We start from the raw sequence: 11,454 nt of genomic DNA, 5'->3' as shown, positions 1-11,454 counted from the left end.
AGCCCTCTATGCTGCTGCATCCTTCTATATGCCTATCCCCTCACCTCTCTTATTATTTAAGACATAGCCAACATATCATACAGATTTTTAACACATAACAAAACAAACCCCACTCTGCGATGCCCCAATCTGTGCATTTATAATCGTGAGGTTCCTGCCGTACAGCCTCTCCAGCTCCGATAGCTCTGTGGGATCGGTGTTACCTCTACGGCCTCCCTGATCAACGCAGTATTATGTCATCTACACTGCGGCTAACCCTCGTCACTAACTCATACCGTCTGCCTGAATCTTGCTCATACTGCTTACCCTGTGCTCAGGGTCGCGAATGGTACAACCCCGTTGACCTGCTCCCAGAGAGCCTCAAGTTAATAAACGAACCTACCTAGCATCATACATTACAGCTCCTCCCATTGGCGTATATACAGCCATCAACATACAGACCGAAGTGCCAAGAACACGAAATAAGCGACCATGAAAGAGACAGGGTCAATAAGAGCAAGCGGCTAGGGTCAGGACACGCTGAACCCAGTCAAGGACTAGCATATTGTAAGAGCACACGTGACGGTATAAGTCGGCACACAGACTCACGCACTGCAGGTAAGCGACCAGGACGTACAGACCAAGTCGTAAAATAGACCAGTGTAAGAACAGCCGCGAAAGGGCAAGGCGCACGCCCCCAGCGGTATCCAAAGGACACGTTACAGGAGCAAGGGACAGAAGCTAAGTGCAGGGATAAGGAGCAAGGGACAAACGTAACACGCGCAAGGGCACAAAGCTGACGGGCGGAAGATACAGGAGCAAGCGCGGACACACCGTAACGGAGACAGTGTACAGACAGGACGCGGTTAAGCGAGCAAGGAACAGACATGGTTTTACAGGAGCAAGGGACAGCACTGGATAAGTCCAGCTACCTCCTAACGACGGTAAGGAAGCAAGCGACAGCTCCAATCCGAGTAAAAACCGTAACATGACTAAGGGACAACGGATCGAGGGCAGCACGACCAGAACGTAATGGAGCAAGGACAGCCAGGTATAGTAGACAGCAAAAGGAACTAGCTACAAGAGCAGACCAGGGGTAAGGCGGCATGTAAAGTAGAGCAAGGACAGTCTCCGTTGATAAAGCACAAGCAACCAGGCCGTAAGAGGCATCACACAGGGTGTAGACGGAGGGCCAAGACAGATCTAACTTACCAGTACAGGGCGAAGCGGACCCCAGCACAGTACACGGGCAACCTAAGGCGAAACACTGACCGGCTAAAGGAGCAAGAACCAGCGACACCGCGTACAAGTCGATCGCAACAGAAACACACGGGACCCACCAGGGTAAGATCAAAGGTAAGGAGCAAGGACAGAGAAGACCAACGACAGGTAAGGGGCAAGAGTCAAGGAGCACAGCGGATCAGGGTAAGAGGAGCAAGTAAGAGATAACGGAGCGACAAGGGACAGAGACAAGAGCAAGAGACAGTCGTACCGTACGGAGGAGAAGGAAAAGAAGGTAACAGAAGCAAGGACCAGAGTAAGCGCAAGACAACGTACAGCCCAAGGACAGATAAGTAAGAGAGCAACGGACAAGGAGTAATGCCAGGGCACACGGTACCACAGTTACGCACCAGGCACGTCAACACCGCCATAAGGAGCAACCAATCGAGGACACGCACGTTACCAGGACAACAGCCCCCACGGAGTCAGGAGCAATGGACAACGGATGACGGGCAGTCCGCGGTAAGCACATAGCGACAGGAGTACAGGAGCAAGTGACAGGGTAAAGGGCATAAGGACTAGTCTACGGGCAAGGACAGACCACGGTACACGGCTCAGCCCAAGACCGCCAGACGCCTCTCGCCGGCTACTCTCAGGGGCAAGACCGTCAGGTAACTGCAAGACAGCGGCCAGGTAACACACGCACCGCGGACAACTGACGGGAGTCTCCCGCGTAAGGACGCAAAGCGCAGAACAGAACTACCAGTAGGCGGATACAGCGTCGTTCAACGGACCAGCACCCAAGGCGACAGGGGGTACAGGTAAGCAACGGACACCCCCCAGATAAGCCGAAGCAACTGACAGTAGCGCGTAGCAAGGACAGCCGGTAACGGAGACAACCGGGACCAGCCGCTAAGCGGAGCAAAGCAAGACAGTAACCCCCTCAGAAGCCTGGTTGCCCCCCCTACCCAGCACAACCAAAGAGACTGTCCACCCACACTTCCAGAGCCTGCCATTCCTCTCTACGGTCTTCCTAAGAGTTCCAGCACTTCTATGGATTTTTCCTTAGCCACCCTCTTCGACATCATGCATGTCCACTTCTCTTGCGTCCTCCTCCGCCACTACATACCGCCGACGGCGTCAGCGCCTTTTAGCACGCGTACTTCCTGTAAATAAGCACTTCTTTGGACACATGCGCTATGAGTAAAAAACAAAAAAACTCATGCAAATACAGTCTCGATCTAACTTGACCAACACTACCAACCCATGTTCTTTGCGAAACCCAATCAGCGAGGGCAACGTGCCGTGCCGAGCCGTAACACCCGACCTACCCACGCCACCCGCGGGGGCCGCCCACCCAGCCCCGCTGCCTACTACCATGTTCTAGGGGGACGCACACTGACAGAGAGTCAACCTATGTGATGGCTACGTTCCCCGGGATCATCCAGTTGGCAAACAGGTCTCCCAGTTCGTCTAGACACAGCTCCAGCTGGCTCCCCAGCCATCGTCCACTGAGCTTCGATGTGACCCCACCTGCAGAGACGACACAGACATATGCTATCCTGTCACTCAATTCCAATCCACTGCGTACAAACCTTCGACGCAGACGTCCAGCTCCGACCTACACCAAACCCAGCCACACTAATAGCTGCCCTCATTCTCACCATGACAGACTCGACCACGACGCTGAGGAATCCCTAGGTGAAAGATATGATCCCTTATTGATTACTTGTCTCAAATCCATAATTCAATCAATCCGGATGTAGTGAAGGGGAGGAAAAAGTTAACAGGATTTTTAGTGCCACTGAACATGGCACTTGCTATTCGTTGCCACTCTTGTCAGCAGCGCACAATGAATGGGCGAAGACAAAAGAATTTCCCAAGTGCCTCTTTGAACGGGGGTATATGTAGTCAGCAGCCATTTCTCCAGTTGATTCGACACTATGTCTTCATTTTAACCGATTTATTTAACTAGCACAGTCCAGTCACACGCAAAACCCCTCCCCTCAATCCGTCCTCGATCTGCACCACTGCGGCACATTGTGCGCCACAGCACCCCTACCTCGCGACTCCCAACAATCACCTCCAAGTTCGTCATCAAGCCCCAGAGGAAAACTAACCCAGCGGTCTTGCCCTCAGAAGTGACCGCCACAAGCCAATTAATGCCAGTGCCTTGTTTCTACTAACTTGACTTCCGGAACTACCACATTCCCTTCCATCAACCCTCCTCTCTCTCCTTCACCTTCCCTTATCTCTGGTACACCAATCCGCTGACGCGAGCCAGAACCATCCCCCATTCCAACCTAAGCACCTGCACACTCATTCAAAATATGAAAAAGCCTTTGTTTTTCTTAACACGTCGAACTCGGCCAACAGTTATCACCTTAGGTACACACGGTCCCCTCCGGCCCTCACTGAGTAGCCATCTATGACCATGTCTGTGAAATGTTGAAGCTTACTTTCACAATAGACCTGCTTCAAAAACCACACAACGGATTACATCAGTCACCAAAAGTACAGACTGGCCGGGACTGGGTTTGGACCACTGATCTTTACAAACCAACACAAACAACATGAACTGACCGCGAATTTGGCCAACACCGCTCAGCAAGTTTCATATCCCTGTGAGCACAAGCCACAGCCCAATTTACTCTTGGCGGGAAAAGAATGTTGACCTCTGCGAGCGAACCATGGCAAACGGATCTCCGCTCACGTGAGCCAGAATAGTGAGGATTTCCAACTGCCTCAACTCCGCTTCATATACTCTGGCTTGTGTGTGCTGTGTACCTCATCGAAGGGGCTCAGTGAAGGCACGCAGACACATACGCACACCAAAGACCTTTTTAAGTCAGTACCGTATACCGACTACAGTGTTCTCAATTAATCCCTATGAGTTGTGTTGTGTACAGGAGGAACTTCTATCCTTACAGGTTGACCTATCTACAGTTGGAACTATCTAGCACCACTCATCTCAACACCGGTACAGGTCATACGATTCCCGGGATAACACACCCTTAGCCCCCTAGAGTTCTGTTTACTAACACCCCTACCGATTCTGTTATAACACCCCTACCCTAGAGTCTGTTATAAGCACCCTCACCACTACTAGCTCTGTTATAAACCACCCTAGCCCCCTAGAGTTCTCTTATAACCACCCCTACCCTAGAGTTCTGTTATAACACCCTAGCCTCCCTAGAGTTCTGTTATTAACACCCCTAGCCCCTAGAGTTTCTGTTATAAACACCCTAGCGCCCCCTAGAGTTCTGCTTATAACACCCTTAGCCCCCCCTAGCAGTTCTGTTAAACACCCCCCTAGCCCCTAGAGTCTGTGATAACACCCTACCCCCTAGAGTTCTGTTATAAACACCCTAGCCCCTAGAGTTCTGTTCGTATAACACCCTAGCCCCCAGAGTTCTGTTATAACACCCCTAGCCCTAGAGTTCTGTTATAAGACCCTACCCTAGAGTCTGTTAACCCTAACCCCAGAGTCTGTTATAACACCCCTAGCCCCCTAGAGTTCTGTTATAACACCCCTACCCTAGAGTTCTGTTATAACACCCTAGCCCACTAAGTTCTTATAACACCCAGCCCCAGAGTTCTTTTATAACACCCCTAGCCCCCTAGAGTTCTGTTATAACACCAGAGCCCCCTAGAGTTCTGTTATAACACCCTAGCCCCCTAGAGTTCTGTTATAACACCACCTACCCTAGAAGTTCTGTTATAAACCCCATCAGCCCCTAAGAGTTCTGTAATAACACCAGAGCCCTCCTACAGCACTTTTCTGTTATAACACCTACCTCAACCTACTAGAGTTCTGTTATAACAACCCCTAGCCCCCTAGAGTTCTGTTATAACACCTACCCCTACCTAAGTTCTGTGTTATAACACCCTAGACCCTAGATTCTGTTTATAACACCCACTAGACCCCCTAATATCAGTTATACACCCCTCGCCCACAAACTAAATACATAGTATCAATTTAACACCCAAAGAACACAAACAAAACAAAAACTAATATCTGTAATAATCCCCCTAGCCCCTAGAGTTCTGTGAAATATACACCACTAGCCCCTTTATTTCATACATAAATATAACCCCCACATTACCCTGAGATTAACATATCAAATATAAGACCCCTACCCTAAGAGGTTCTTGTCTAACACCCTTAGCCCCTAGAGTTCTTGCATTATTTTAACACCCTACGCCCCCTGAGCATTCTGTTATAACACCCCTAGCCCCTAGCGTTAAACCTGCCCTTAGAGTTGTTATAAGAACACCCGTGCGTAACAGACCCCTACGAGTTCATGTTATACACACCCTAGCCCCCCTGAGTTCTGTTATTAACACCCTAGCCCCTAGAGTTAACTGTATAACACGCCTAGAACCTAGAGTTCTGTCTAACGCCCAAATAGGGTTGCAAATTCTGTGAACTCACTCATAACGCTGCATGATGAGTGAGATCACCAAATAGAATAGATAAGACGGTTACAATGTCCTTACCCTCTGATCATGGCAAACGACTCGTCACTGGAGAAGTAGGGAAGCCCCTGGAGCCACAGTCACCGTTTCTTACCTGCCACCACACAGGAAATGTCCACTATATCTCGTAAACATTAGGAGAGAGTGTGTGTATGTGTGTGTGTGTGTGTGTGTTTGTTGTGGTGTGTGTGGTATATATCTTCACTTACCGGCTTGATGAGTGTCAGCATCCACTTCGTCTTCTGTGGGGTAGGGGCCCCACACGAACACACACACATTCATCACACAATGATGTCACACACACATTCATCACGCAAAGATGTCACACACACATTCATCACGCAAAGATGTCACACACACATTCATCACGCAAAGATGTCACACACACATTCATCACACAATGATGTCACACACACATTCATCACGCAAAGATGTTACACACACACACACGTTCATCACACTAGTTTTGGATTCTGGTGGTCACTCAGCCCCAGCATGATCTCACAACCTTTATTTTGACAGGGAGCCATGCTGAGACCAAGGTCTCTTTCACAGCTGAGCCCTGTATAGACAACAACACACATCACTATACACATCAAACCTGGCCAACAGACACAAATCAAAGGACACTTATTAGATGAGACATTTATTTTATATCTCTCTTCAACAAAGGAACCGGCCCTGTTTCTCTATAGCCTGAGGGAGCTTTTGACACCACATCTCCCAACCTGACACTCATAATTGAGGGGAACATTTTCACAAATGAGCATTAGCATATTTCTGCTTTAATTTCTCTGACAACAGAATTGATGAGAAGAAAAAAAATGAATGGGAGAAAAAACGTCAGATGGTTGCAATCTCCACAATGATTTGTTAGGAACCCGGCACGTTTCAAACGTGAGTCCCAACACCTGTTGTCAACCATGTTACTATGGTGTTACTATGACATAGATTCAAATGAGGGTTTTACCAATCCCAGAATGCCGTTCTCACTCTGCAGGTGGACAGTGATGTCTGGTTGGATGAAGTTGCTGGCCAGCATGGGGATGCCGATACCCAGGTTAGCTGACAGTGGTTCATGTTAAAGAACATATACTTAGAATACATTACAGACATACAGTACCCTGATCTCATTCTAATTCTGCACTACAAATGCCAAAGCCTGGGTAAGCTGAAAGGTTTCGTTTCTCAAAGATATTCATAGCGGTAAGTTTGTTTCAACTATTAAGCTGTCTTTTGGTCAGATATCACAAGATCAATGACGACTGGTTCCATGGAGTCCCATTTCATGTTCAAGGATACCATACATCCCATCCTCAAACTCCAGGGCTGCTCTGCGAATGATCCGCTCTCGTACGATGTCGGAGTCCTTCTTTGGTTTGGGCTTCTCTGCTAGGGACTTCTGCACTGTGCGCCTCTGGAGAGTGTAGAGAGAGACTGTCAATTAATTATTCTCTGCTTAGTACCAATTGATTACACAGACTTCCCTATTGGACTCTGATGGGTCTGGAAGGGATGAACTATAGATGACTTCCTGTAATATTTGGACAAAGTTGATGATGTCATCAGCACTCTCTCTATCCCCCTCTAGGACCATTATGACTCAAACTAGTGACTGTATAAGTAGGGTTGCAGGAAGTCCAGTAACTTTAAATTCCCATGTTTTCCAGAAATCCTGGGTGGAGAACCCAGAATTCCTGCTTATTCTGTCCTAGTTCCGGGAATCTTTCACCCAGGATTTCTGGAAAACCTTGGAATTTTGGGAAAGTTAGCAGAACTTTGCAACTTTAAGTATGAATCCATTGTGGTGTTTGGAGGCCCACCTCTATCCTCTTCTCGTAGCAGTCTCCCTTGATGATCCTGTGGATGTAGATACTGGGGATGTGGATGTCCTCCTCAGAAAACGTCCCCACGTCCACCACCTCCTCCACCTACACAGAAGGAGAGTGGGATGAAGCAAGAACAGTGTTGGTCAGTCCAAACACTGATCCTGCGGGGTTACTCCTCAATCTCTGTACCCACCCACTTTGATCCGTTCACATTTATAAAATACAACGTTCACCATTTTCTTTTTTAAACCTCTCTCCTCCCATCTGTCAACAGGGAGCAGGAACCACACTGTATTCATTTCCCTATAGCTTTGACAACCACCAGGCCTGGTGTAAGCTGCCTCCATGCCTCAGCTGGGCGTAGGGTTCTTTAGAGAAGTCGAGACCAGAGGAGAGGGCCTGATCCTGGGATCAGAGGGGATGGAAGGTGGGGAGGAGGTTCTGTCCATCACAAGGAGAAAACTGGTATTACATTACAAGCTCTGTCCCAATGTCCCCTGTGTTCTCAGAAGGACTTGGAATCTTCCAAGTGTTGCCTAAGGAAGGGGCGTTACAAGAATCATCTCAATCGTCCTCATCACCATCATCAGTAATCCATTAGTGTCAACCATCAGTGAATGACACTATGTGGAGCAAAACACACAGATAGACACACCATTACTTCCTGTGTCACTTAGCAAGAAATCTAAACCCCACATAAGAGACGCTATTACAACTATCAAAGATAATAGCCAAAGTTCATTAAAAAGCTTCAAAATTAAGCTGATTACTAAGCAACATTTTCAGAAAGCTTCCTGCTAAATCAATTCCTCCCAGATTGAGTTCTGTCTGAGATGCAGTCTACCACTGTAGTGACACTACAGTGGTAGGCTTGATTACCAACAACGACGAGACGGCCTACAGGGAGGAGGTGAGGGCCCTCGGAGTGTGGTGTCAGGAAAATAACCTCACACTCAACGTCAACAAAACAAAGGAGATGATTGTGGACTTCAGGAAACAGCAGAGGGAGCACCCCCTATCCACATCGACGGGTCCAGTAGTGGAGAAGGTGGAGAAAATTTTAATCGCCTCAGGTGTACACATCACGGACCAAACTGAATTGGTCCAGCCACACAGACATCCGTTGTGAAGAAGCGCAGCGCATGCGCCTCTTCAACCTCAGGAGGCCATGAAAGAAAATTCGCTGGGTCCACCAAATGGCACTCACAACCTTCATACAGATGCCACAATCGGAGCAGCATCCTGTCGGGCTTTGTACTCACCGCTCTTTACGGCAACTGCTTCCCTCCACAACCGTAGGCTCCATCCCAGAGCGGTAGTGAGGTCTGCAAACGCATCTCCCCACGCGGGCAACAAACTACCTGCCCTACCAGGACACCTACACCACCCGATGTCACAGGCAAAGGCCATTAAAGATCATTCAAGGACAACACCACCCATAGCCACACTGCCATCGTTCACCCACGCTATCATCCAGAATGGCGGAGCAGGTCAGTAAGCATGCATCAAAAGCAGGGACCGAGGAGACTGAAAAAACAGCTTCTATCTCAAGGCCATCAGACGTGTTAAACAGCCACACACTAAATTTAGCGCCGCTGCCAACATATCTGACCTCAACTCCAGCCACCCTTTAAAAATGGAATTTAATGGAAATTATGTCCAAAAAATTGGTACCACTAGCCACTTTAAACAATGCCACTTAATATAAGTTTTACATACCCTACATTACCCACTCTCATACTGTATATACTGACTCTATATCATCTACTCGATCCTTGCCATCTTATGTAATACATGTACCACTAGCCACTTTAAAAACTAGCCCAACTTTATGTTACATACCCTTACAGTACTCATCTCTCATACTCTTAGACATCCACCCCGTACTTCTATCACCATCTACGTGCATCTTTGCCATTGCCTTACTGTACCACCACTCCATTCATATATCTTTATGTCACATATTCTTTATCCCTTTACACTGTGTGTGTATATACGTAAGTTGTGAATTGTTATACAGGTTAGAGTTACTTCAGCTTGGTTCATACTGCACTGTCCGGAAACTGAACGCACAAGATTCGCTAGACACCTCGCGATTAATCCATCTGCTAACATACGTGACTAAATAAAAAATTTTGATTTGATTAGTGTCTATTAATGAACAGCTGACAGTTCTGCCTGACGATACCAGTCCCATGTTTTATTTAATGAGACAGCTGAGTTCTCCTAATACAGTCCCTGTCGTTATCTGTTAATTAGACGGTGTATTCTGTCTTGAATATGTACCATTATATGAATTTAAGAAAGTCATTCATTCGTAATAAACTATATTCACAGGACCAGCCGAGTTGAAGTACACCGCTCAGATAATCGCTCCTCTCTCCTCTAAACGAACCCTGTGCACCTACATGAGACTGATCTCACAGTCACCTCTCCAGGCCTAACATCGAACCCCATTGTGCCCGGCCACAGTTGGCACCACGCCGAATCGCGGCAAAGGGTTCTATTTCACCACATGTTGGCCGTGGGGGCTCCCACAGTGCGTTCAGCCATTTCCAACTCCCACCTCTATCGTGACCATACACAAAATAGTCAAGTATTTCACATTAATAGTAAAATAAATGCTGCAGTAGCTGTTTTCAAAGTATTTCTGCCGTTTTGTTTCTTAGCTGGTAAATTAATCGCACAAAGTCAAAGAACTACAAATCCTATATAGCCCATTCCACCTTGCGCTGCAACACTGTGCGCATGTGAAGAGCTGAGTGAAAGATTCCTTTTTAGAAGCGCTGCACACAGGAATAAAAGTTGGTCTAATTGACTTGAAACGAAAGTCTATTGAAGTGAGATTTTGTCTCTGGCTATTTACATTGTTTTGTTCACAAGCTAGGTTCTTTTTCTATGTTGGAGTTAGAGAAGACAATTCTATTAGTCAGACTCACAGGCACAAACATGACTCCTAAATATTTCTCATCTGTGATATTTAGGATAAAAGACTATAAAAAGTATATTAAACAATATACCACATTACTTCTTAAATGTATTGTTTTAGAAGGATGTTCATCCGTTTTTTGGTGTAATTTTAGCTGATTTTGACTGTTAATGAAATCTGAGTGGCTGGTGGATGGCTGTTGGATCAAAAAGTTCATTATGCCCTGATTAGGACAGCACTCTTCTATTTACCAGAGGTACGTTGAACAAGGGAAATAGCTAGTTTGTGAACTTCAGAACCCTACTTGCAAGAATAATAACAACTTTGGGGTGAGCCCATTGTTTGTCGCCCCTTCTTCCCATCCTCCTGTGATGTGTTTGTTAAGGTACCCGAGCTGCCTATGAAGAGCAGTGTGAAATAACACCAAAGCTTTTTGCTGAAGAAGACCCTCACTAAGCTTTAGAGAGAGAGAGAGACTCAAAACCTACAACCTGATTTTGGACGGAATTACCTGGAAGGCTTAAAACTACCAAAGATTATTATTCCAACGATATACAGCAAATGCTCTGGAAAGCAACAGAAACCTGGAAACACCATCCAACCTGGAACTGAGAGAGTAATGTTTCGTCTTAAGCTATATTTTATTTCCAAAAGCCAAGAAGAAAAATACATTATATTACTTTATGGGGCAGCAGGTAGCCTAGTGGTTAGAGCGTTGGACTAGTAACCGAAAGGTTGAATAGAAAAGATAGAAATAGAAAAGTCAATAAAGGGTGAGGAGAAGCAGTACAACGGACTCTAGGAAGAAAAGAAAAGTCGACGAAAAAGGGAAAAAGACAATCAAAATGACTTTAATGTTTTTGGAAAAGAGGATCAATTGATTCAAGACATACTGTATTTAGGTTTCCGGTTTGGAGCGTGCAGTCGCAATTCCGCGTCGCTCCACAGGTAGTTTTACCATTTTCATTCATTTTCATTACAGTACAACGGTTTGATTTGTTTGATCTTAACGAGCTA

General features: G+C 46.7%; 1 pseudogene; it reads right to left on the bottom strand.

Annotated features, from left to right (window-relative positions):
- Positions 1–11,454, bottom strand: part of LOC111957576 (succinyl-CoA:3-ketoacid coenzyme A transferase 1, mitochondrial-like) — a 132,400-nt pseudogene that overhangs the window by 61,005 nt on the left and 59,941 nt on the right.

This window comes from Salvelinus sp. IW2-2015, linkage group LG33 (assembly GCF_002910315.2).
Source record: "Salvelinus sp. IW2-2015 linkage group LG33, ASM291031v2, whole genome shotgun sequence".
Taxonomy (NCBI): domain Eukaryota; kingdom Metazoa; phylum Chordata; class Actinopteri; order Salmoniformes; family Salmonidae; genus Salvelinus; species Salvelinus sp. IW2-2015.
The sequence above is the reverse complement of the archived record's forward strand: the minus strand, read 5'-3'. Positions and strand labels throughout refer to the sequence as shown.